General features: G+C 43.7%; 1 protein-coding gene across 1 annotated transcript in view; it reads right to left on the bottom strand.

Annotated features, from left to right (window-relative positions):
* TRMT9B (tRNA methyltransferase 9B (putative)) overlaps positions 1-27217 on the bottom strand; it is a 68402-nt gene extending 41185 nt beyond the window's left edge. Inside the window, exons 1-2 of the mRNA XM_025279151.3 lie at positions 26608-27217; positions 25794-25944 (exon numbers count right to left, since the gene is read on the bottom strand). The gene's annotated coding sequence lies outside the window, so the exon portion shown is untranslated. The remainder of the gene's footprint in view (positions 1-25793; positions 25945-26607) is intronic.
* Between the last annotated feature and the right edge of the window lie 256 nt (positions 27218-27473).

The raw sequence follows: 27473 nt of genomic DNA, 5'->3' as shown, positions 1-27473 counted from the left end.
TCTCTTTTCTTGATTCCGCCAATGCAGGGTGGCAATTCGGTTGCTTTTACTGTCCTGCCCCTATGACTTTTGATCCTCTAATATCTGTTTAACCATCTCCTTACATTAAATTCTCTCTGTTAACGTAACTGGTGAGGTTTCTGTTTTCCTGACAGCATATTGACCCGTATTACTGTATTCCTGCACTTCTGTGCAAGAAATGAAAACAAGAGAGTGTGTTCCATTTCAACAACCTGCTACAGTTGCGTATTGCCTATCTGCTTTAACTAGTTTGTAAGCACCATGAAATCAGTTGTTTTTGGTTCACTGAGCTGTACACCCTGTGAATGCAAGGTGAACTGCAGTTTGGCACAGAGCAGGCACCCATATCATCTTCGTTGAATAAATGAACAGGAAATATTTAATTTGAATATAAAAAACCAGAATAATTCTAGTCATGAACATGTGCTTGTAATATATAAATATACATGCAGATATCTCCAGGGGGAAAATAAGTAGCTGGAATTTGCAAACCTCTTTCTGAAATTGTAGCAGTATCCATTTTATGCCCCCCCCCCCATTCTCTTGTTTAATGATTTTACTCAGTGGGGGTTTCTCCATATTTTTCTTGTGCTTTTAGGGCATGTTATCCATAAGTAGTCAGTCGATGTGATATTGTGATTTATACTAAGAAATATGTATTCGCCACTGTTCCTGGCCCAGAGCTTCTAAACCCTTATAATTTCCTATATGAAAGCCTTAGAGGCATCTTTTGTTATGTGTTTTTTTGTCAGTTCCTGAAACAGTTCCAGAGCATAAAGGTGAAATGGGTGTCTTTTGTTATTAATAAATAACAAGCCCCTTTCAACCACACCAGAGTTTCCGTTAATGAGGTGACCTTTGGAAAGTCCCTAAGGATGAGGCTGGTTGCCTGGGGGACCATGTGATTAGAGAGTTGGACCTAGAGGGCCACACCTCAGACCTCCAGAGAGTTCAGACACCAAGGGCCAAGGATTTAATCAATCACTCCTCCGTAAGAACTCCAAAGGATAGGATTTGGAGAGCTTCCGTGTTGGTGGACAGAAACCCGTCCACGTGTCAGGAGGGTGTCACGCTCTAAGCTCCAAGGGCAGAAGCTTGGGGCCTTGAAAGGTCCAGATCCTGCCCTGTGCATGCCGTCCATCTGGCTGTTCCTGAGTTATGCCTTTTGAGAGACAAGCTGGTCACCCAGTAAGTAAAATGTTGTCCTGAGTTCTGTGAGCCACTCCAACAAATTAATCTGAGTAGGGGGTCATGAGAACCACCAATTGATAACCAGTCGGTCAGAGCACAGATGACAACCTGGACTTGCCAGTGGCATCTGAAGTGTGTGTGGTGGGAAGGAGGGTGGCCGTCTTGTGGGACTGAGCCCTTACCTTGTGTGTCTGAGTCTGGCTCAGGTGGGTGGTGTCAGGATTGAGTTAAATTGTAGGATGCCCATCTGGTGTAGCAGAGGTGCCTGATGTGTGGGAAGGCTCCACGTCTGGGGACCCACAGTGAAGCGGTGTGAGAGCAGAGGAGACGCACGAGGGTGCTCTTCCTTTACATTCATCCAGTCGATAAAATACAGTTTGAAAACCGAAACACCGGTAGTTACACTTCACAAATAAAAGACTTCAAGAGGAGAACTCGGGGAATTTTGACATGATGAAAAAATAACTGTATTGGTGACATGTCATCACTGCTGTGACGAGTCACTTAGCACGTCACTTAGCCCCTCTGGGTATCTGTGACTTCATCTTTGATATAAAAACGTATAGATCATTTGTAAAGTGCCTTCCTTCATTTAAGACTATGATTCTTCAGATAGAAGAGTGCTTTATCATCCCAAGAGCACAAGAGAACTTTCAAGCCTTGAGACTCTATCCCAGACTTGAATTTCTTCTCATCACTGTCCTCAGGCATATCCTTTCCATAGATGGAGCCTGGCAAAGTGTGAAGTGACTGACAGTCGAATAAAAAGCTTTGGTGCCAATTCCTATTTCCAGGTCCAGATGAAATTCTAATTTTCTGTAGCTCATACGTTTTAAACTTGTCTGGATATCTTTAAGACCCTAATCTGCGGAGCAGTGTTAATATTGAAAGCTGCATGAAACATCTGACACTCGGAATACTTTGTAAAAGCTCAACAGAGACCAGGTCAGAGCAGCCAGCTCTTCTTTTTCCCTGACATTTAAATGGATCAGACAGCCCAGAATGCACCAACCTGACTCTGAGCAAGGACACAGGCTCACGGGAGGGAACCCTGCATCCATGGAGCCATGAGAATCAACCAGAATAATGATCCACAGAAGGAACTGGAAAATGGTCCACAGAATGAACCGGGATAATGGTCCATGAATGGAACTGGAAAACAGTCCACAGAATGAACTGGGATAGTGGCCCATGAATGGAACTGGAAAATAGTCCATGCAATGGACTGGAATAATGGCCCATGGAAGGAACTGGAATAATGGTACAATACAAAGTAGTGTGCAACTGCCATAAGCATTCTCTCTTTACTGTTCTGTGTGACGGAGAACAGTGTAACATAAAAGTCGGTCTAATGCTACTTTAGAAACAGAACAGAGGAAAAACAGGCTTATGTATGTGACGGAGAACAGTGCAACATAAAAGTCGGTCTAATGCTACTTTAGAAACAGAACAGAGGAAAAACAGGCTTATGTAAAAGAGATCACAGAGTCAAAAGTTCAAGGACAGGGAAAGAACAGACTGGTCTGTTTAAGGACAGCTGCTGCTGCTGCTGCTGCTGCTGCTGCTAAGTCACTTCAGTTGTGTCCTACTCTGCACGACCCCATAGACGGCAGCCCACCAGGCTCCCCCGTCCCTGGGATTCTCCAGGCAAGAACACTGGAGTGGGTTGCCATTTCCTTCTCCAATGCATGAAAGTGAAAAATGAAAGTGAAGTTGCTCAGTTGTGTCTTGACTCTTTAGCGACCCCATGGACTGCAGCCTACCAGGCTCCTCCGTCCATGGGATTTTCCAGGCAAGAGTACTGGAGTGGGGTGCCATTGCCTTCTCCGTTAACGACAGCACATGTCTACAAAAGTGAACAGAGTAAATTTGCCTGTTGTTGTTGTTTTATATCTAAGATGAAGTCACAGATACCCAGAGAAGATTGTTTCTACATTTTTGTTCACAGAGGTGAAATACAATGTGTGTGTGTACAAAATGTATATGAGTAAGAAAACATAGTTTTCATTCCTGGAAGAAAACCGAGTAGTGTTGTAGTGATCATCAGGGAGGCTCACTATCAGTGAGGAAGCCTGGGATCTCAAATAATTCTCTCTCTCTTTCCCCCGCAACCAAACATATATACATACACACGTGCATATACATATTGTATATATGCACACATATGTATACATATGTGTATATGTGTATGTGTTTATATAACACAAAACAGGACAGTGGATTCACAAGCCATGTGAACACAGAAGCAGGCAGCTCTGTCCCATCCCAGGGTGGAAGCATGGGTGTAACCATGAGGGGAGGGACTCCGGCTCTCGCAGGTGTCTCAGGAGGAGATGCCTCTGCGACAGCTTCTGAAGGACAGCGGTCGGTTGCATATCTCTGTGACGCTGCTCAGGCCAGGCCAGAGTAGTTAATACAGGGCATGTCGTCTGTTCATCACAGCTCGGCTCTTCTCGTAATTAGCTGACATTGTTGGATTGGAAAATACCTGTGGAGAGGTGGGGTTGTCTTGCTGGTGCCTCCTGTGAGTGACTCAGAGCTGAACCCTCTGGGCTGCCTCGGCTCCTCACTTTGAGGGTTGATCCCTCTCAGAGGGGGCAATGGAACATCCCGGCAATAGGGACTCCAGGTCTCACATTAGAACATCACCAGGGTTCCTGGTGACTGATTCCCTGACAGGATTCCTCTCACTCTGACTGCATGCCATAAACACCCAGATCTCAGAGAACATAAAGAGATTCTAGTAATTAAGAGCACTGCAGTAGCTCTTTATGACAAATATATCAGAAATTACTAAAGGGTCAGCGTTTGTTCAAGAAGGAAAATTCTTCTTTTCTGGCAATTCCAAAGAAGCAGCCCGTGGCTTTCTAGATGAAAGGAATAGAAATCAGGAATCTCTGCCCACTTTGTTCCCCTTCTGACCTCATCTTTATAAAACAGGCCACATCCCAGGAAAGGCACATAATTCTGCAGACCTGTATAGTCCCTTAGCATGAGTGTCTTTATGATCTGGGTAGCATCTCATTTAAAACGGAAATTCATCTATGGTGGTAACTCTTTTTAGAAACTGGATCACAAGGTCATTCAGCCTGACAACGTTAGTGACAAGGGTAAAACTTGCAACAGTGCTTTAATAGAAACTCATTATTTGCTGATAGCGTACTCCCAGTTACTGCATTCATATGGACATTCACTACTTTCTATTTTAGAAAGACAGTGTTCTAAAAATGTGTTCAGCATTGGTCTGGCTTTCTAAGTTGATTAGTGATTGTAATTCTACTGTGGGAGGGACAGCTTTCATTCTTAACAAGAAACATGGAAAATTCAGGAGAATTTGCCTTCCCTAGAAATTATGAGTATTAAAGAGCTGCTTTAATTAGAAAGGTTTAGCTCAGGAGGGGCAAAATGTTCAAAATAATCTAAAGGGAGAGAGCTTGAATTGGTCACATGCCAACAGAAGAAGTCATTTTCATGTCAACTCCACAGGAAGAGACCCTGGGGTAAGCAAATGTTTGCCATTGTCCCTCTGACTTCCTGCGGTCTGCGGAGGGTCTGTCTGTGTGTGGAAGTGCTAAGATGGAGCAGGAGTTAACAACATGGTTTTGAAGCCCCAAATCCCTAAGTTTTCGCTCTGCTGCTGTCTGTGCCATCATGGAACATGTTTTCCTAAAGTCTCGGATGGCGTTTTGCGCCACCCTTGTTGGCTTTTGCCTAACACATTAAAGATTTTGGGGCCCTGGGCATACTTTAGATGTTTATTTCAGAGAGAAAACAAATATAGGAAGTGATTTACCTTGTGCCCTAGAGTTAAACAAAATTTGCACACGAAATCCATAGAACATTTCTGCTTATCAACCCAATTCTTCTGCGTACTGTGAAAAAATTAATTTTCATGCTACCTAGAATCTTGTCACTTATACTTCCCATAACTCAGAAGAATTAGCCAGTGGTGTTATGCTACCTGATCCTAAAATACCTTTGAATTATAATCACATAATGTAAAACTTGAAAGGGACACTGAAAAAGGTGAACAAGTAATATCGTAACCTCTATTTTTTGCTCCTCTGAGCTGGGGAAGTGAAGTGGTCAGCTTCCCCTCCCCTGCCATGCACCTCCCCTTGGGCCAACTCCAGGGCACACAGTCTCTGCCTACCTCCAACGGGACCTGTTTCTAGAAGCCTAGCCTCTCTGATCTCCTGCATCTGTCTTGCTTCTCCTCAGGGAGGGTGGTGGTATGAGCATGTGCCAGCCAGCTCCTGTACTGGTCTGCGAAGTCCTGTGCTAAATAGACAGGTACTGAACTCCAAACAGAAGCAGAAGATATTAAGAGAAGGTGGTAAGAATACACAGAAGAAGTATACAAAAAAGATCTTAATGACCCAGATAACCACAATGCTGTGATCACTCACCTAGAGCCAGACATCCTGGAGTCTGAAGTTAAGTGGGCCTTAGGAAGCATCACTACAAACAATGCTAGTGGAGGTGATGGAATTCCAGCTGAGCTATTTCAAGTCCTAAAACATGATGCTGTGAAAGTGCTGCACTCAATATGCCAGAAAATTTGGAAAACTCAGCAGTGGCCCCAGGACTGGAAAAGGTCCATTTTCATTCCAATCCCAAAGAAACGCAATGCCAAAGAATGTTCAAACTACTGCGCAATTACACTCATCTCACACACTAGCCAAGTAATGCTCAAAATTCTCTGAGTGAGGCTTCAACAGTATGTGAACCGAGAACTTCCAGATGTTCAAGCTGGATTAAGAAAGGCAGAGGAACCAGAGATCAAATTGTCAAGGGTCATCGAAAAAGCAAGAGAGTTCCAGAAAAACATCTACTTCTGCTTTATTGACTACGTCAAAGCCTTTGACTGTGTGGATCACAACAAACTGTGGAAAATTCTCAAAGAGATGAGAATACCAGACCACCTTACCTGCCTCCTGAGAAATCTGTATGCAGGTCAAGAAGCAACAGTTAGAACTGGACATGGAACAACAGATTGGTTCCAAATTGGGAAAGGTGTACTTCAAGGCTGTATATTGTCACCCTACTTTTTTAACTTATATGCAGAATACATCATGTAAAATGCCTGACTGGATGAAGCACAAGCTGGAATCAAGATTGCCAGGAGGAATATCAATGACCTCAGATATGCAGATGACACCACTCTTACGGCCAAAAGTAAAGAGGAATTAGAGTCTCTTGATGAAAGTGAAACAGAAGAGTGAAAAAAACTGGCTTAAAACTCAACATTCAAAAAACTAAGACCATGATATCTGGTCCCATCACTTCATGGCAAATAGATGGGGAAACAATGGAAACAGTGACAGACTTTATTTTCTTGGGCTCCAAAATCACTGCAGATGGTGACCGAGCCATGAAAATAAACAATGCTTTCTCCTTGAAAGAATAGCTATGACCAACTGAGACAGTGTATTAAAAAGCAGAGACGTTACTTTGCCAACAAAGGTCTATCTAGTCAAAGGTATGGTTTTTCCAGTAGTCATGTATGGATGTGAGCCTGGGATTATAAAGAAAGCTGAGTGCTGAAGAACTGATACTTTTGAACTGGGGTGATGGAAAAGACTCTTGAGAGTCCCTTGGACTGCAAGGAGATCCAACCAGTCCATCCTAAAGGAAATCAGTCCTGAATATTCATTGGAAGGACTGATGTTGAAGCTGAAACTCCAATACTTTGGTTACCTGATGCAAAGAACTGACTCATTGGAAAAGACCCTAATGCTGGGAAAGATTGAAGGTAGGAGGAGAAGGGGACGACAGAGGATGAGATGGTTGGATAGCATCACCGACTTGATGGACATGAGTTTGAGTAAGCTCTGGGAGTTGGTGATGGACAGGGAAGCCTGGCGTGCTGCAGTCCATGAGGTCTCAAAGGGTCAGACACAACTGAGAAACTGAACTGAACTGAACTCAAAATTTAGACCAATTTTAATTAAAAAAAAAAATCCTGGGTCATATAGTTGAACATTAGAAGTAGCTGAGGTTGATCCTTTTTGTTACCAAGGTATTGTTTATTTAATCACTTCTGGGGAAATATTTCTAATATGCCACATACTTTTTATGTTTTTTTTCTTTTTGGCCATTCCCCACAGCTTCCCCACAATTTAGTTCCCTGACCAGGGATTGAACCCATGCCCTCAGCAGTGAAAGCATGGAGTCCTAGCCACTGGACCACCAGGGAATTCCATTATGTCTTTCTAAAGAGACTACATAATGCATTTGTAAAGAATCCACCTGCAGTGCAGGAGACCTCAGTTTGATTCCTGGGTCAGGAAGATCCTCTGGAGAAGGGATAGGCTACCCACTCCAGTATTCTCGGGCTTCCCTTGTGGCTTAGCTGGTAAAGAATCCGCCTGCAATGCGGGAGATCTGGGTTCGATCCCTGGGTTGGGAAGATTCCCCTGGGGAAGAGAAAGGCTACCCACTCCAGTATTCTGGCCTGGAGAATTCCATGGACTATACAGTCCATGGGGTCGCAGAGAGCCGGAGATGACTGATCGACTTTCCCTTTCACGTTCATAGTAGAGCAGCAGTGCCCTCCAGCATCCAGCGATGCTAACAGAGCCTCTGCATTTACACTGAGTGGCATCTTGACTGTTTCTCTGCCCTGCACTGCTGTGGGCACTTTTCACTCTCTCTCTTCTCCTTTCTAATTTGCTGCTCTCCATTGGCTTGGAGTTTAAGAGAGATCAAACAACTAAACCTGTTGGAAGCCTACCTAAAATAGGAAGAAAAAAACATTTGGGTCATTAGAGGCGTGCGTTTTAGATGAACCAGTTTGATGACATCTGTACTGTGTTGGTTCTGTGTTATGATCTGGGGGCTAAGAAAGGCTTACTGCCTCCTGCTCAGTCCTTGGGCGCTGGTCCTCTCATTGTCAAACTTCGTTTTTTTTACCCAGAGTTCGCTGACCTCAGCTCCTGGCTGTGTGTTCATGTCAGTGCTAGTTCTGTCTCATTTCTACTGAGCTCCTTCTTAATAGCTCAGACCTTGCAGTGCCCTCTGTTGTGTGCAGCAGCCCTCACCTCTGAAAACCAGCCAGCGCGTGACGGGGTTTGAATGTTTACATCACACGCTGAAGCATTCAATTCAAAGCGAGGGCCACAGATATAAAAGCTGCACAGAAGGAGGAAATATGCCAGTTGAAAAAAAAAACAGAGGTCTAATTTGCAGGCAGCTTGCATTGTATTTTATAACAATATGTTTGACATTTTCAGCTTTCCTATGGCAGTAAATTGTACTTCTCCTAGCAGCAAGAGTTATTAAGTCTGTGCCCAGAATAAACCAGACTGTTTTGGAAAGTTTAATTTTTTCAGTTTTCATATTCCATTTTATGACAATGTTGGTTTCTTCAGCAGTAAGCCTATAGGAAGCTCTGTTTATTATTTCTAATTGAAAACTATATATACCATTTGTACCCTTCACAGTTTCATCATAATTTACTTTAAAAAAAAACAAATACAGTTTGATTCTAAATTAAAAATTAAGTAAGACAGAAGATTTAACATAAAGTACTGATGGCAAGATGGCAATGTATCTTGGTGATGGTGGTAAGCACTTAATGGAATCCAGGGTGCCATCTTCATGGACGGAATGTCCACGTCTCCTGCAGGATTCACATGTTAAAGCTCTGACTCTCCATGTGGCTGTATTTGGAGGGGGCCTATGCTATACTATGCTATGCTAAGTCGCTTCAGTCGTGTCCGACTCTGTGCAACCCCATAGACGGCAGCCCACCAGGCTCCCCCGTCCCTGGGATTCTCCAGGCAAGAATACTGGAGTGGGTTGCCATTTCCTTCTCCAGTGCATGAAAAGAGACAAGTGAAAGTGAAGTCGCTCAGTCGTGTCCGACCCTCAGCGACCCCGTGGACTGCAGCCTACCAGGCTCCTCCGTCCATGGGATTTTCCAGGCAAGAGTACTGGAGTGGGGTGCCATTGCCTTCTCCTTGGAGGGGGCCTATCAGGGGGTAATTAAGATGAAATTAAGTCATAAGAGTTTGGTCCTGATCCAGCAGGGTAAGAGACACCAGAGAGGTCTCTCTCCACGTGCACACAGAAGGAAGGTCATGTAATGACGCGGGGAGAAGGAGGCTGTCTGCAAGCCAGCAAGAAGGGAGCTCTCACCAGAAACCAGACCAGCTGGAACCTTGTGGGAAAACATATTTCTATTGTTTAAGCCACCCTGTCTGTGGTACTTGGTCATGCCAGCCCATGCTAAGACACTATTTTGTGACATGCACATTTATTTTACCAGGAAAGGCGATGATGTGTCTGTCATGAACGGGAACTCACTCACTCATACTCAGTGGTGTCCAACTCTGCGACCCCATGGACTGTAGCCTGCCAGGCTCCTCTGTCCATGGGATTCTCCAGGCACGAATACTGGAATGGGTGGTCATTTCCTCCTCCAGGGCATCTTCCCGGCCCAGGGATCAAACCTGCGTCTCCTGTGGCTCCTGCTTTGCAGTGGATTCTTTACCACTGAGGCACCTGGGAAGCCCCTCAAGATGTACAATTCCAATGACGTGGATATGTGAAATATTGAAAAATAAAGATGGAATACAATGTTTTTGATAAATAGTTTTTAAATAACAGTCCAAAAAGGACAATAATGACTTGAGTTTTTAAAAGTAGCCTTTTCCTTAGAAGGGCCAAGCACTAGTGTACTTTCCTCACCAGATCTTTGTTTGATGGCCTCCTAAACTGTTAGAAAATGAGACGTTGCACAGCTCATGCACAAAAAAACTAGGGTCAGATGGGGGCAAATGGATATGAAACCAAAGCTTTCACTTTGATTGTTTACATCAGGATCTTAATTCCCTGGGCAATCAGGGATATTGACAAAACAGTGCCTTTTCAGGCTAACTCTGCTCCGACTTCACTAAGAAAATGCAAACCTCTTCCATTTCCCTCTTTGTGCTCCACAGTCTCATGCATCCCTTTTGTTTCAGAATCCTCCAACTCCTCACCAAGGCTGGCCTCTCTCCTCCATGGATCCCATCTTTACGGGGACATCAGCCTCATTACCACTCTTTCTGTCCCGGCCTTTGGCTTTCGCCCATGGCCTCCTCTCCTTGGCCAGCAGACACACGGAGCCCCCTCTGCTTAAACAGAAACACAAAGCCCCACAGAAGGCAAGCCCTGCCAGACCCTGCCTCTGCTCTCAAGCTTTACCCTCGTCTTCCTCCTTCCTTTTCAAGAGGGGTCCATGAATCCCACCTGTCTGCTTGTCCTCCAGTCTCCTCTCAACCCATCGCAGCCTGGCTGCCGTGTGACACACTCCATCACCAAGTTCTCTCGGGTCATCCTGCCACCTGTTTCCATCGCTCAGTTTCAGAGAAACACCATCCTGGAGAGAAACTATGGTTGAGTTCCATAGGATGGTCATTTTTCTGGGACTTGGGGAACTCACTGTTAGTATGTGGACTAGAATATATTCTTTCTGAAGCCACTGGTCATCTGTCCAGCATGAAGCCTCAGTTCAGTGCTGCTCAAGCGAAGGGTTCAGGATGCTAAGGAAGACTTGAAAGGAAATGGCTGCAGGATGTAAGGATGGTGAGGGAAGACCATGATGCTGGCATGGTCAGGCGAGGGAAATGTCAGCTGTAGAGTGAAGTTTATTTAAGCTCTGGGTCACAGTAAGAATGCACGCCATTATAAATACTTGAGAGCCAATGCGTAAGTAAAAGAAAACTATATAATTATGTTTCTGAATGACTAAAACCTTCCTGTACTAATTCTGCAAGTGCAGGGGTCTACCCTGCCACACTGTGGTCTAGTTTAAATAAACAAATCCAAGATCTAACTAGAGTAGTCACAGCTTTAACTAAAGTAATTGATGCACAAAGTATTCAATGACCTGAATAAATGTTTTAATGATTACTGTTACCTGTAAGAAAATTTTCTGTGTCGAAATACATAGTTTTCCTTCATTTTAAAAATTATTCCATTATCCTTCAATTTCCTTTTTTTGAATGGACAAATCATAATACACAAAACCCTGGGAATCATTCAGAGCACCAAACTATGTGGTTAAAAGTTTGTAACTTGACAGTTGAGTCCACAGGGCATACCTTGCCTATGATACAGTTTTCTGTTTTTAACAGCACTTGTAGTGGGATTCCTAGTACCTTCTGCTTTCTGAACATTCGCTGTCATCCTAAAGTGGTATGTTATGCATAAAACCATCAACATATCTAAAATATAATCATCTTAATGAGAATAAACATCTCCTGTACGCACATACTTCCACTGCATCTCAGAAGGCCTAAAGTTTAACAAGTAAAATAGACAGATTATCTAACATAAATGACTTTAAAAATATCTGGCTGAAAAAAAAAAATATCTGGCTGAACATTCCACTTGGACGTTTAAACATCTCCTGCATACATATGGGTGTGCACGTGTGTCTGTGTAGCTTTTTTAAGGGAATGGCGGATCGTCTGGCCCAATTTTTCATGGTCATGTGGGAAATATAACATTCTTGGCTTGCGAAACAAGAGAAGGTAGGTCTGCATTTCTGCCAACTAGATGCAAAGCCTCAAGAGCTTCCTGCAGAGGAAAGCCAGCCTGGAGAATCCAGGCAGTGTCTGCAGGAGGAAAAATTAATGGTAGAAGGTTAGAGGGCCTTGATGATGAATGGCCTTAACAGCTTCAAAAGCGACCTTTTCTCTGGTTTCAGGCCTGCCTGTCAGTAGATTCTCTGGGCTCTGGTCCTAGTCTTTAACCCATATTCAACTGATGGCAAGAAGTAGTTTGCTCAGAAGTCTTACTGAGTACATCTTCCTCATCTCCTAAGAGCTTGGCTGAAATGTCAGTGCCTAGGGTAAATGCCGCTTGTAAAATGTTTCACCTGGGACTGGAATGACAGAAATGCTCTCATTTATTAATTTCCCTCAATTGAGCCATGCTCCCTGACATGCCATTACCTGGCCTACTGAAGATAACATTGTCTACATTTTCTTCTCTAGCACATGAAGTACCTATTAATATATTTTTTTAATATTTAGGTAATTTAAAAATTAACATCTTGCATTGGTGTGGAACTTTGGTTACAGCTGATGAGCAAATCGTGATGCATTATTATTAATAAGTGTCCATAGTAGGTAGTAGACTTCACAGTTTGTATTATTGTGTACTGTGGGTTTTGCCACATGCAACATGTCATGTATCCACAATTACCCACACACCATGCAGAATAGTTTCACTGCCATAAAACCCTCTGTGTCCACTTAATTCACCTCTTTTTCCCCACCAAAAACCCCTGATCTTTTTACTGTCTTTGTAGTTGTTCCCAGATGTCAAAAAATTGGGATTATATATAGAATTTAGCCTTTTCAGCCTGGTTTATTGACTTAGCAATTATGCATTTAAAGTTCCTTCTCCATGTCTTTCTGTAGCTCCATAGATATTTTCATCACGGAATAATATTCCAGGACTTCCCTGGTGGCCCAGTGGTTAAGACTCCATACCACCAATGGAAGGGGCATGGGTTTGATCCCTGGTTAGGGAAGTTGTGCATGCTGCAGCCAAAAAAAGAACACAACAGCAACAACTATAGACTAGTATAGCACTGTATGAACAGTTTATCCATCCACCTATTGGAGGACATCTTGATTATTTGTGAATTTGGGATGTTTGCGTTAGAAACGTGTGTGCAGGTTTTTGTGTGGATTTGCCTGATAATTTTTTGGTATTCAGCAATACAAGTGTGGTCTAATGCAAGCAGACTTGTGGATGCTATTCATTTTTGGCACCCATGAGATATTCACTTTGGGTCTTCTTTTCTCAATGCTCCTTAACACCTGTTGGGCTCTCAGCTATCATCTCTGGCTGGCATGTAACTTCTGTAGATGTATTTTCTGAAGCTCAGTTACTACTGATCACCAAAAGTTTATTAAGTTTCTTCAAGTCTGCTATTACAGATGAATGAGATTTCTTGGTTGACTCCACAGAAGGCTGGTATCTGCCAATGAGACTTCAAGAGAGGGAGCAATTCCCACCCAGCAAATGTGGCAATTCCTTGTTTGTTCCAGACATGTCAGTATTACTGTCCAGATCTATAAACCCCCAATGGACACCAAGTTAAAAAATTTCAAGTGAAGGGTCATATTTTAATGCTTCTATTTCCATAAAGGTCTTCCCTGGTGGCTCAGATGGTAAAGAATCTCCCTGCCTATGCAGGAGAGGCAGGTTTGATCCCTGGGTCGGGAAGATCCCCTGGAGGAGGAAATGGCAACCTACTCCAGGATTCTTATATGAAGAACCCCCAAGACAAAGGAGCCTGGCGGGCTACAGTCCATGGGGTTGCAAAAGAGTCAGGACATGACTGAGCAACTAAATAACAACAACAATTTCCGTAAAGGGACTAATAAGTTGAGATCAGATGCATCGTTTTTTTTTTTTTAACTTTTTTATTTTGTATTGGGGTATAGGTGATGAATCAGGGCTTCCCTGGGAGCTCAGCTGGTAAAGAATCCGCCTGCAATGCAGGAGACCCCGGTTCCATTCCTGGGTTGGGAAGATCCCCTGGAGTAGAGATAGGTTACCCACTCGGCTAGTATTCTTGGCTGGAGAATCCCCATGGGTAGAGGAGCCTGGTGGGCTACAGTCCATGGGGTCGCAAAGAGTTGGACACGACTGAGCGACTAAGCACAGCACATGGCTGATTAATAATGTGATGGTTTCAGGTGAACAGCGAAGGAATGCAGCCTTACATTTACATGTGTCCCTTGACCCCCAAACGCCCCTCCCATCCAGGCTGCCACATAACATTGAGCAGAATTCCATGTGCTATACAGTGGGACCTTGTTGGTTATACATTTTAAATAAAGCAGTGTGTACATGTCCACCCCAAGCCCCCTAACTTGACATTATCAATTACTTCCATGGCCAAAGGATGCATATTTTTCTCTTTATGTAGAAGGACCACATTCTGCTGTCTCCTTTCATCTCACCTTTCAAGCCAACAGGTGGCTGTTGGTTTGTTGCCTGTTTCCAGGAAGTTCATGTCCCCTGTGTTATGTTTTTGGTCACGTGGACTAGTTCTGTTTGATCTCATGCTGTTGATTCCCTGGTTCTTTGTGCTGCTGGAGGCTATTCCCTGACTCCATTCTAGATGCCACGCCTTTTCTCTTAAAAACATCTGTGGTCAGCGCGATACGAAAGTTGTAACAGAAGAGCTAGCTTCCTTGTGTGAGGATGGAATTCGAGACCCTGGGTGCTTTTATCAGCAGGCAGCTTGTTTAGATGATCCCAGATTCCTTTCTCTGATGAATTCTGCAGAGACAGTGCTGGACTTCCGCCCAACAAAGTGTGATGCTGGAGAAGTATAATGAAAAAGATCCTGACAGGAAATAATGTTCTTTTCCCCTTCCATTTTTAACTTCATTTAAAAATCGATATGGTGGATATATATCCCAAAGAATTGGAAGCAAGGACTTGTGGAGAGAGTTCCACACCCATGTCCATAGCAGCATTATTCACAGCTGCCAAAGGTGGAAGCGACTCAAGGATCCACTTAGAGATGAATGAATTAACATAATGTGTACATACATACAGAAGAATACTTGTGTTGTTTAGTCGCTCAGCCGTGTCCAACTCTATTGCAACCCCATGAACCTCCAGACTCCTGTCTGTGGGATTCTCCAGGTAAGAATACTGAAGTGGGTTGCCATTTCCTCCTCCAGGGGATCTTCCAGCCCAGGAATGGAACACACGTCTCCTGCATTGGCAGGCAGATTCTTTACCACCCAGCCACAGGGAAACCCACAGAAAAATACTATTCAGCCTTAAAAAGAAGTACAACTCTGATATATGCTACAGCATCAATGTATATTTTGCTAAGTGAAATAAGGCGGTTACACAAGGACAAATACTGTGTGATCCCACTAATATAAGGTACCTAGAGTAGTCAATGGCACCCCACTCAAGCACTCTTGCCTGGAAAATCCCATGGACGGAAGAGCCTGGTGGGCTGCTGTCCATGGGGTCGCTAAGAGTTGGACACGACTCAGCGACTTCACTTTCACCTTTCCCTTTCCTGCATTGGAGAAGGAAATGGCAACCCACTCCAGTGTTCTTGCCTGGAGAATCCCAGGGACGGGGGAGCCTGGTGGGCTGCCGTCTATGGGGTCGCACAGAGTCGGACACGACTGAAGCAACTTAGCAGCAGCAGCAGCAGAGTAGTCAAACTCATAGAAACAGGAAGTAGAAACAGTGGTTGCCAGGAGCTGGGAGGAGAGGTAAATGGGGAGTTGCTGTTTAACAGGTGTAGTTTCAGCTTTGTAAGATGATAAACATTCTGGAGATGAATGATGATGATTGCACAGCAGTATGAACGTACTTAATGCCACTGAATTACAGACTTAAAAATGGTTAAAACGGTAAGTTTTATGAAAGTCACTATTACAATTAATGCAATAATGCTACACAACACTTTAATCTTGGGTGAGATCTTAAGTCCAAGCTTGCTGGGGCAGTCCCCACCCATGCTTCTTTTCCCCAGGGCACTCATTAATACAGGCAGACCTTGAAAATACTGTGGGTTCGGTTCCAGACCACTGCAATAAAGCAAATATTGCAATAAAGTGAAGAACGTGAAATTTTGGTTCCCATTACAATAAAAGTTATGTTTGTAATATACTGTAGTCTATAAGTGTGCGACAGCATTATGTATAAAAAAATGTATGTACCCTAATTAAAAAATACTTTATTGCTAAAAATGCCAACTGTCATCTCAGCGTTCAGTGAGTCTTAATCTTTTTGCAGTAGTTAACATCAAAGATCACTGATCACAGATCAACATAGCAAGTATAATAACAATGAAAAAGTGTGAAATATTGTGAGAATTACCAAAAAGTGACACAAAGGCACAAAGTGAACACATGCTATTGGAGAAATGGCACTGATAGACTTGCTCGATGCAGGGCTGCCTCCAACCTTCAATTTGTAGGCAAGACAAAATCCACAAAGTGCAATAAAATGAAGCACAATATAACAAGGTCTGCCTGCAGTGCCCCCGCTCTTTGCTCTCAAAAGTGTCCCAGGTTGAACAGTAAGTCACATGATCACCCTGGTTCTATTTTGTGATCGCATAAATCATTGTATTGCCATCTTCATTTTAAAACGTCTTAACATTTAGAACGTGCCTGCATTTTCTAGAATCACTCTAATTATAAACACGGTGTCCTGGAGAACGCTACAGTCTCCAGTATTTTTATTTTTTAATTTAAAACAACACTTACTTATTTGCTCATAACTCTGTTGGTTAGATGTTCGGCACAACATGGCTGAGTTTTCCGCTCCGACTATGGTTAAGACTGAGACCAAGATAATCAGCCAGGGTGAGCTGTCAGCTAGAGGTTCTGGGGTAAAAATCTGCTTCCAGGCCAATTCTTGGAATTGAATTCAATTTTGTGTGGTCATAGGACTGAAATCCTTGATCAGAATGAGGTTCCCCTTTCCTTAATGGCCCTCTTCACATTTTAAGAAAATTACTGATTACTTGCTGAACAATGACTGAAGTACCAAAAGCAGCCCTCCATTCTTACGAACTCTTTACTTCTTTAAACACTAAAACCCTCTTTTTTTTTTTTAAGTGAGGTAATACTGGTTTGTAACATTATATACATTGCACGTGTGCAGCATTATATTTTGACTTCTGTATACACTGCAGTGTGCTCACCGCTAAAAGTTTAGTTTCCCATCACTGTACCCTTTGACCCATTTTGCCCACCTCCCGCTTCGTAACCACTTCTCTGTTCTCTGTACCTGTATGTCTGTTTGTGGTTTTTAAATTTTGGTTTGTTCGTTTATTTTGTTTTGTTCTATATTCCACGTAAGAGTGAAAATACATGGTATTTGTCTTTCTCCATCTGACTTACTCCACTTACCATAATATGTTCAAGGTCAATGTTATAGTAAATGGAAGAGTGCATCTTTTTATGGCTAAGCGATATTCTGTTGTGTACATAACCCACATCTTCTTTGTCCATCTATCCATCAGTGGGCCTTTGTTTCCATATATTGGCTGTTGTAAGTAGTACAATGAACGTGATGGTGTATATATCTTTTAGAATTAGTGTTTTTGGTTCTTTAAATAAATATCCAGGAGCGGAATTGCTGGGTCATATGGTAGTACTATTCTTAATTTTTTGAAAAATCTTCATATTGTTTTCCATAAGTGATTGTACTGGTTTACATTCCCACCAACAGTATATGTGGGCTTCCTTTTCTCCACAGCCTTTCCAACACTTGCTATTTCTTGTGGTTTTGATAATAGCCATTCTAATGGCCCGGAGAAGGCAATGGCACCCTACTCCAGTACTCTTGCCTGGAAAATCCCATGGACGGAGGAGCCTGGTAGGCTGCAGTCCATGGGGTCGCGAAGAGTTGGACAAGCAACTCAGCAGCAGCATTCTAATGACCATGAGGTGATACCTCATTGGTGGCTTTGATTAGCATTTCCCTGATAATTTGTGATATTGGACATATTGTCATGTGCCTGTTGGCCATCTGCATGTCTTCTCTGGGAAAATGTCTATTCAGCTCCTCTGCCTGTGTTTTAATTGGGTTGTCTGGCTTTTTATTGTTGAGTTGTAGAAGTTCTTGGTATTTTGTTTAGATATTAACCCCTTGCTGGATACACGATTTGCAAATATCTTCTCCCACTTGTTAGGCTGTCTTTTCATTTTGTTACTGGTTCCTTCTGCTGGGAAGAGGCTTCTTAGTTTGATGTCGTCCCATTTGTTTCTTGGTTGATCTTGTTCCCCTTGCCTGAGGAGACATGTCCAGAAAGACATTACTATGACCAACTGCAAAGAGAATACTGCCTATGTTTTCTTCTAGTAGGTATATGGTTTCAGGTCTTACATCAAGTCTTTAATCCAATTTGAGTTTCTATTTGTGTATGGTTTAAGACTAATATGATTTCATTCTTTTGCATGTGGCTGTCCGGTTTTTCCAAGAACATTTATTGAAGAGACTATCCTTTCTCCTTGTATGTTCTTTGCTCTTTTGCCATAAATTAATTGTCGATATGTGTGTAGGTTTCTTTCTGGGCTCTCAATTCTGTTACATTGATCCGTGTGTCTATTTTTCTGCCAATACCATGCTGTTTTTACTACTATGTTTTTATAGTATAATTTAAAATCAGGCAGTATAATTTTATAGTATAATTTAAAATCAAATCCAGCTTTACTCTTTTTTTTCTCAGGATTGCTTATTTGGGATCTTTTGTGGTTCTAAATACATTTCAGGGGTTTTGGTTCTATTTCTGTGAAAAATGTTGAAATTTTGATAGGTGTTGCACTTAACTTGTAGATTGTTTGAGATAATATGTAAATTTTAACAATGTTAATTCTTCCAATCCATGAGCATGTAATATCTTTCAGTTTCTTTTGTCTTCTTTTGATTTCTTTCAGTAATGTCTTATAGTTTTCAGGGTGCAAGTCTTTCACTTCCTTGATTAAATTTATTCCTAGATGATATTCTTTTTGTTGTGGCTATAAATGGGATTGTTTTCTCAATTTCTCTTTCTGCTAGTGTGTTGTTAGAGCACACTTTGGCAGCATGTAATACTAATATTAGTTTGTTACTAGTGTATAGAAATGCAAAATACAATTTTATATATTGACTTTGCACCCTGAGGCTTTACTTCTAATAGTTTATTATTTCTAATAGTTTGTGGTGGGGTTATTAGGATTTTCTATATATAAAATCATGTCATCTTCCAATAGTGACCGTTCTTCCTTTTCCGTTTGGATGCTTTTCATTTATTTTTCTTGCCTAATTCTCTTCAATACCATGTTGAATAAGTGTGGTGAGAGTGGGCATCCTTGTTCCTGATCTCAGAGGGACAGCTTTCCCTTTTCAATGTTTAGTATGATGTTAGCTGTGGGTGTGTCATATAAATTTTGCCTTAAAAAATATATCACAATGCCATGGTCTGTCTTCCCACATCCCTGATTCAATTTGGCACATCAGTGATCTAACCAGTGATTTAAGATTTGGATGTTCTTCTGCTCTGTAATGCACTTGGCAAATCAAAAGAACATTTTGATTTTCAATCTTAAAAAAAAAAACAACAACAGAGTTGTATCCTACAACTTAATCTTTAAGCTCCATATAGCTGAAGACAAGAACTCATCATGCTTATAGCCCAGAGGGAGGAAAAAGCCAGATTTTTCTGTTGAATGTTTACTCAAATAAGAATGAGAGAGAAAAAGAGGATGGTGGGGAAAAGCTGGAATTAGGTCATTTGTGTGTTACTGTAACACACAAAGGTGCATACCACTTACTGTTCCTCACAGTGAATCCGACTAAGGTTAGATTCAACCAGCTCCTCCCTGAGAATATACTGTAAATGGGCTTAGTTGGGGGCTCACTGTGGAAGAGAATGCATTTGTCCTGAAGCTGCATTTACAGAGAAAAGAGTACTGTTTTTATTTTTATGTGTTTATTTATGGTGACATGGGGCCAAGCGGCTAAACTCTTGTTGTCACCACTGGACATATAATATGATAGTGTGGTTTATCCCAGGCAGCATTTATAATTCTGCATTTAAATTCTTTCATTACCTACCAGAGCAGATCTCTGAATGAACTCTCACCTTTTGAGACATGAAAATCAATTAGAAATTATATATGTATTAGACTAACAAATTCACTAAGTAACTCCATCTCCCTCAGCTACTCTTCTCTAATTTTAAGGTTCAAATATCAGAAGCAAATATAAAATGATTTTATTCAGTAATCAAGACTTAATTCCTAGATGTGATAATATAATTTCTGAGTACAAATAAATGATAATATGTTACTTAGGAATTGTAAAGATCGAATCATATTTGATCTTCAAATCAGGGTTTCCCTGATAGCTCAGTTGATAAAGAATCTGCCTGCAATGCAGGAGGCCCCAGTTCAATTCCTGGGTTGGGAAGTGTTAGAGAAGGGATAGGCTACCCACTCCAGTATTCTTGGGCTTCCCTTGTGGCTCAGCTGGTAAAGAATCTTCCAGCAATGTGGGAGACCTGGGTTTGATCCCTGGGTTGGGAAGATTCCCTGAAGAAGGGAAAGGCTACCCACTTCACCATTCTTGCCTGGAGAATTCCATGGACTGTATAGAGTTCATGGGGTCACAAAGAGTTGGACATGACTGAGTGACTTTCACTTTCAATCATATTTACTTTAATAACTCAAAAAAAAATCTGACAAGCCTTAGAGTATGAAATAAGTAATTAGAGTGAATTCAAGCATACTCTTATTTTAATCTCCAATTAACAGGACATTTCTCTATTTAATCCTCTAAGGAAAAAAAAAAAAATTAAAAGTTCCAGAGCAAAGAAAGATTCAGTAGAAACACAGCCACACAGATAATTCATTTAATGAAAGAACCAGTCTTCCAGAAGCTATTATATCCCTGATCAGACCCTAGTTCCTCCTTTGTATTGCTATTCATTAAGTAGATAGGCTTTCTGGAACTTGGGTGGGGAGGAGCTTTTAAAAATCATTTTCTTGATATTTTACCTCAATTACAAAATAGAAACAAAAGAAGATTATTTCATATTCAAATAGAACCACCACAGGAAGGGGTAGGTGCTTAGGAATTTTAGTGATTTATTTGCTTGATGCTTTTTCTAGCAATTTCATCTGTAATGACTGTAACATCCATCTGCTTGAAATGCAAATTGGTTAGCAACTGGATCCTTTTTTGATTCTTACAATATATCATCTCTCTGCTTTGAATAAAATATTCTAGCTAAGTCTCTGATGAAATCTGTTTCCAGTAAGCTTTGGAAATGGAGTGTCGTACAGCATCCATTCTAGTCTCCTCCAGGTGTGCCTTCCTCTGTCTTTATGCTGGAGAACCATCAGCTACATTTCCCAGAGTCCCTTGCAGCTAGGGTTCTGCAGCTTAGGTTCTGCCAAGTGAGAGGACCTGGATGAGAAGCGAGGTAGAGGGTGTCTAAGGAAGATGTTCGCTGGCTTGTTTCTGTCCTTGGTAACCAGGTTCTGTTACTAGCTTCCTGCATGGAGTGGCGCTTTGTAGCAGCTTCTCTGATCACTGAACACAGCTCAGAGAGTGAGCTCTGATGTCAGCAGCTCAGGCAGCAGCTCCAATTCCCAGCCTCCGGACTTGGGCGATGACGGCAGCAACCCTAGGACGCCAGTTCCGTGGAGCTATCTGGGGCTCACCCCTCCAGCCCAGCCTGCAGCCTCTGCTGTCTAAGCAGCAGCAGCCTTTCCTTCCAGCCTTCCTGTGAGCACCTACTTCCCATATGAAACCCCTTTCTGCTTAAAATAGCTGGGATAGTTTCTCTTATCTGCACCATGACATTAAAACAAGAGAAAGGAAAGATGACAGCCTTCAGTGCCCAGGACAGCAGGTAAAGCCTGGAGAGAACCACGAAAGGGTTTTGTGACCTCCTCAGTGACTCCTTAAGGACCAGGGAGAAGTCACAGGCCCTGCCACCAAGAACTCCCCAAATCTGGGCACCACTCTTAGGGCCCAAGGATGAGGCCACAGCATAAAGGCTTAGAAATAGTCATGAGACATTTTGGAGAAAAAGAAAAAAAGAAAAACATGAAAGGAAAAATAAAAGGGGAGAGAGGAAGGAAAAAGAAGGGAAGAGAGAAGAGAAGAGGAAATAAAAAACCAAATAAAACCAGGCACTGGTGATAGCGATTCTCTGCCAGCTCCCTCACGTGACCTGGCCTGGGTGGCACTGCCCTGTCCGACCTGTTAGTGTCTCAGGGCTCAGGGGGTCTCAGATGCAGATGCAGGGGCACTTTCCACAGGAGACATCAAGTGAATCCATCAGCTCTTGAATAGATAGACTCAAACTGGATAAATACATATATTTTGTTTATTTCCAGCTATCCTATACATGTGTGCGTGCTAAGTCACTTCAGTCGTGTCCAACTCTTTGTGACACCATGGACTGAAGCCCGCTGGGCTCCTCTGTCCATATATTCTCCAGGCAGGAATATTGGAGTGGGTTACCGTGCCCTCTTCCAGGGGATCTTCCAGACCCAGGGATAGAAACCGTGTCTCAAATCTCCTGCACTGGCAGGCAGCTTCTTTACCACTAGCGCCACCTGGCAAGTCCATCTAGACATAGTGTGTTTTCTCTTAACAGATAGATAAAAAGAAATCTAGTAGCTGGAAATTAGAGTCCATGGAATTGCAAGGAGTTGGACATGACTGAGCCTGCACGCACGCAGCTGGAAATACACAAAATATGTATTCTAAACAAAAATCTATTAGATTTTTAAAAAGGAAATGAATCCAGATGGCTTTAAAGTCAGACAGTTAATAATGCAAAGAGTTGACAAACTAGTCAATTATGGTAAATATTGGCTTAGGCTCTGAGCAGCTTTAAAAAAAAAGATTGTCAGTATGATTTTTATAATTCAGTATAGTAATCTGTAAGAAAAACAAATCCTAAGCTGTTTACACAAAACAATTAAGATTCTATGGAGATGTAATTCTTAATGTAAAAGAAAAGCAAGCGTGTCTCCCAGCCCAGCTTGCTGTTCAAGCCCAGCTCCCACACCACTGCCTGCCTCGGCAAAGATATCTGTTCTCTCTGCTGCTCGCTCTCTCCTCATCAGGAAACCTGCACACAGGAAGCGCACAGAGTCTCTGCAGGTGTTGTTCACTGGGCTTTAACCCTTCCCAACCCCAATATCACTTCCTAAAGCACACATACCTGACCTCCTCCCTCCACAGGGCAAATTCCCTGTCTCCTCCCTTGACGTGTTACCTGCATAGCACTCAGCACAGGTATAATAGGTTTACCTGTGTAGTACCAGCAGCCATGCTTCCAGGAGGGGTTGCATCTGCTTTTCTTGCATCCTGAAGGCTTTAGCATGGTGTCTCAGGTGACTTAGGGATGCTCAACGAATAAAACCCTGCATGAGTCATATTGCTGCTTCAGCCCCAACTACTGCATTTCTAAATATGTACCTGCCCAGGGGAAAACTATGGACTCTTATCATTTTATGAGAACCACACTTTAATGGCATTAACAGAAGCTAGTTTATAAAAGATTTAAATTTGATTTTAGAATTTCATCTCCTTCCTCCCCCTGCTATCTCATCATTACCTCTCAGAACCACCACACATAACTTCGTTCAGCTAGATAAGCTGGTGGTCTGTCCATGGGGGAGGAGATACAGGCTTGACAGTATAAGCCTCTAATTCCCCCCCCAAACACTTATTACTAAGAGTCTATTGTACCCTGTAGTGTATTGTACAAAAGTATAATAAGTTAACCAGGACAGAATGAGTCACCCAAATACTGAGTTCTACCATCAATTACACAGCAACCCCTCTGCAGCCCTAGGAGATGAGATTTAACCCATTTCTCTTTCTTGTAAGACAGCTCACAATGTGCATTTTACACCAGTTATTCCATTTGCTCCCAACTACCACCTTAGTTGGGCTTCCCAGGTAGCGCTAGTGGTAAAGAACCCACCTGCCATTGCAGGAGACATAAGAGATGTGGGTTTGATCCCTGGGTCGGGAAGATCCCCAGGAGAGGGCATGGCGACCCACTCCAGTATTCTTGCCTGGAGAATCCCACAGACAGAGGAGCTTGACGGGCTACAGTCCATAGGGTTTCAAAGAGGTAGACACCACTGAAGCGACTTAGCATGCATGCACGCACCACCTTAGTTACGAAATATTATTCTCATTTCACAGATGAGGAAATGTGGCAATTCAGTCCAGGTGATGGAGCTCAAACTCCAAGTGTTTCTCTGTTTGGAAAGTGTGTACCCAAAGTGAATGGTGCAACTCCTCTAGGACACCTTTTAGCTGGAGGTTCAGGCTGTCTGATGACATCAAGAAAGGAGAATCACACAGGCGAAGGGACGTTCGGTGGGTCGATTAGCACACCCACACTTCCAGCCTGACCACCAACCAAGCTGCGCCAGAATCAGCCTCCATATTTAGTTCCTTCTGTCTGTCTTTAAGTAAATCACCACACAGTCTTCATCCCTTCCTGCCACTCTCCTCAGAACGCGTCCTAATTTATCTATGCTTAAAAGCATAAGACTGCACAGGCAAGTGCTGACAGCTTAATCGCAACGATACTTCATAGAAGAGCTAAATAACAGTGAGAGCTGATTCAGTTCCCATTTAAAATACAAATCGGAACATCAACATGCAGTAAACACAGGATTTAGTTGCATTTCTTCCTCAGCACGGAGGTCCTGTTTATTGCCAAGCTTGTCTGGCCCTCTGCCTTCCTTGAGGTAGTGCTGATATTTAATTGTCCATCATAATGTGTCTCAGATTCCGGACACACGTTCTCTAAAGGCGCATATGAATTCTTTACAAGTGGAATGCATATAAATATCTCCGTATCCACCTATCAGAAATACTGAAAGTATTAATACCTTCTTTACAGTCCTGTTAATCCCCCTTAGGATTTGGCTTTAGAAGATATACATACACAGAGGGTTAAGATGTATTGGGAAAGCACCCCTCCCCCCACCACTGCCCCTCTGCTTTAAGGCAGAGTTAACCATGAGAACATAGCATTTTTCATTTCCCATCCCTCTAGTAAGTAAAATCTTATTAAAACCTTGATGCTTGTGCTATACGAAGACAGACACACAAAAGGACAAAGTATTTCCAAAGAACATCATTTCATTAATTGGATCTTCCTAGAAAAAGGATTTCTTTTGAACTAAGAGAAGGGTCTATAGAGAGCCCGCCTCTCAAACCTGACCGAATGCATTAAGAAAGCAGTTCTCTGGAGCAGTTTCCTTGGTGAGGAGATCCTTTCCAACCTGTCAAGGTCCACTTTAAAAGAAGTTATGGGCAATCAGGGGCCACCAGGGAGTCGCTTTCATTCTCTTCAAATGATCTTTCCCTCTGAGCTACTCTAGAGCAGCCCTCACCGTCCCTGGAGACTCCTTCATACTGCGTTTCCAGCTGGGCATCAGGACAGAAAAACCTACAATTGTTCCTTCCTAAACTTCAAGACAGATTAACCGGTCATCAGTCAGAAATGTCAAGGATTCGCTGTGCTAATGAGTCACATGAATAATAGTACTTCAGCTCCTTAAACAAGGAGTTAAAAGCCAACTGTTAACCTGTATTATTGCCAGTAAACTTAAACTCAAATGACATAGCTGCGTTCTAGCTTTTCGCCCACAGGAAATACTCCGTGTACATTTAAATGCATGCAGACATGCCAATATAAAGCTTTATCTGTGCAGTACTTGTTTACAACCGTACCCTGTTTCTATGCATCGCAGGCTTAGAACGTTTATCAGGAAGAACTCAAATAATATGTAAGGACACTTAGAGCAAATACTACACAAATTCTGCCAATCCCGTTTTGATATTCTTTCTTAAACTGTATTTTTGACATCAGCTTGGACTATTTCAATAAGTTTTTCCAGATCAACTAAAAAATATTCCCTGACAAACTTTCTGGCCTCAAGTTATGTTCGTTTATTGCCTCCAGCTACTTAAAAATCAATTCCCAAGTGATAGCTTCCAAAGGGAAAGATACAATGTACTCCAGGAAAACACAAATTAATTTTCACCTTTAGATACGAAACAGGGCTCCTGCAGCTCCGGGTTCAGATTTATCCGCTGTCACATCCGAAGCCCATCCCCGCAGTCCCTTCCTGCACGCCAGGTTCCGCTGTTCGGATCACGTCTAAGTTTTCAAGGTAAGCAGGTCACCCTCGGCGACTGGAATGACAGCGGAAGAGCAGGCACTCACCCCAGGCGGTCAGACCCGGGACGCGGGCGCCCTAGAGCGCGGGAGGCGACCTGTCGCGCCCCCTCCTCCGGATCCAGGCGGGGAGGGCAGGCGCGGGGCCGGCCCAACTAGGGTGGAAGGGAGGCTCCCCGCCTCCCACCTCTGCGGACCACGGTCAACGCCACGGTCGCTGGTCCTGGCCGCGAGGTATGGGGGCGGGCAACACTAGGAAACCGAATAGTTCCAATGCATTCCCGCACCCCCCGCCCCTCCCCGGAGCCGAGGCGGAAAAGCTGCCTTTGCATCAAAGCCAGGGGCTGCGCCGGGTGTAACTTCCACCCGGTGACCTACTTTAGAGTGTGAGAATGAACGCGATGGGGGGGGAAACAAAACAGACGGAGGGCGCGCGGGAGCCGGGCTCCGGGGACGCGCGTGGCCGAGTGGGATCGCGCGCCCGCGCGCGCCCGGGGCTTCCAAAGAGAAGTTGTGGCGCGGCCCCCGGAGGCCTGGGGCAGAGCCCGGGGGCCGTCGCCCGGCCAACGCCTCCCCCAGCCGCGGCCCGGGTGCGGGCTTCCCGGGGCTTGCGGGCCTCCGGACGATCAACGCGGCTCCCCGCCCCCACCTCTGTCCCCGCTTCGCCGACCCGCCCTCACCTCTCCGGGCGGCGCGCGAGCTCCGGCGGCCTGGGGACCCGGGTCAGCGGCGCCTCCGGGCCGGGAGGGCGGCGGCGGGGAGTGCGGAGTCCGGGGAGTGCCGCCTCTCGGCCCGGTCCCCTGGGAATGCCCCGCCCGAACGCGCCCGGGAAGTGAGGCTCTGCCGCGCCGCCTGGCCGGGAGATCGGGGTGACCTTCCTGCCTCTTCTCGTCGGTGTCTCCCGGCGCGGCCCGTCCTCCGTGGGGAGACCAGGCCGAGGCGAGCACACCTGGAGCGCAGCAACGCCGTACCTGGGTGACAGCAGCGTGACGTTTCAGCGCGTCTTTTCTCATTTGATCCTGGCAACCACCTTCTGCCACCGAAAGGTCCCCATTGGGTATCTGGCAAAACCGGAGATCAGAGGGATTCAGTCCCAGGTGCCGCTGCTAGCTCTCTCCACATCTTTTCACTCACATGGCCTTCGGACTAGACCCATCCAAGTAGCGTCTGTCAGAAGAAGGGATGGAACTTAGGTTGAAAGTTTCTGCGGCAAGTTGGACACAGATTCCTCCCTCCCCAGTCCCCCGCTTCTCTAACAATAGGGCTAGCTACTTTCTATCAGGTCCTTCGCCTGGTCCAACAACTTAATCTTCAGAGGCCTATGACTTAAAAATGCGGCTACCCGATATTGGAAAAATAACATGTTGAGTAACTGTTCTGCCCCTCCTTGTGTTTGAGTATGACACTCCTGACCCCATGGGACGGAGATGAGTTGAGTTGTATTTCCAGGCACGGTTTTCTGTGGGGACCCAACTACACCTCTCATATAACACCTCGATGATATTATTTAAGGCAGTACCAAGAGGAGCTCAGCAGATACAGTTTG

This window comes from Bubalus bubalis, chromosome 1 (genome assembly GCF_019923935.1).
Source record: "Bubalus bubalis isolate 160015118507 breed Murrah chromosome 1, NDDB_SH_1, whole genome shotgun sequence".
In the NCBI taxonomy this organism is placed as follows: Eukaryota; Metazoa; Chordata; class Mammalia; order Artiodactyla; family Bovidae; genus Bubalus; species Bubalus bubalis.
This window is presented reverse-complemented; position numbering and strand designations above follow the sequence as displayed.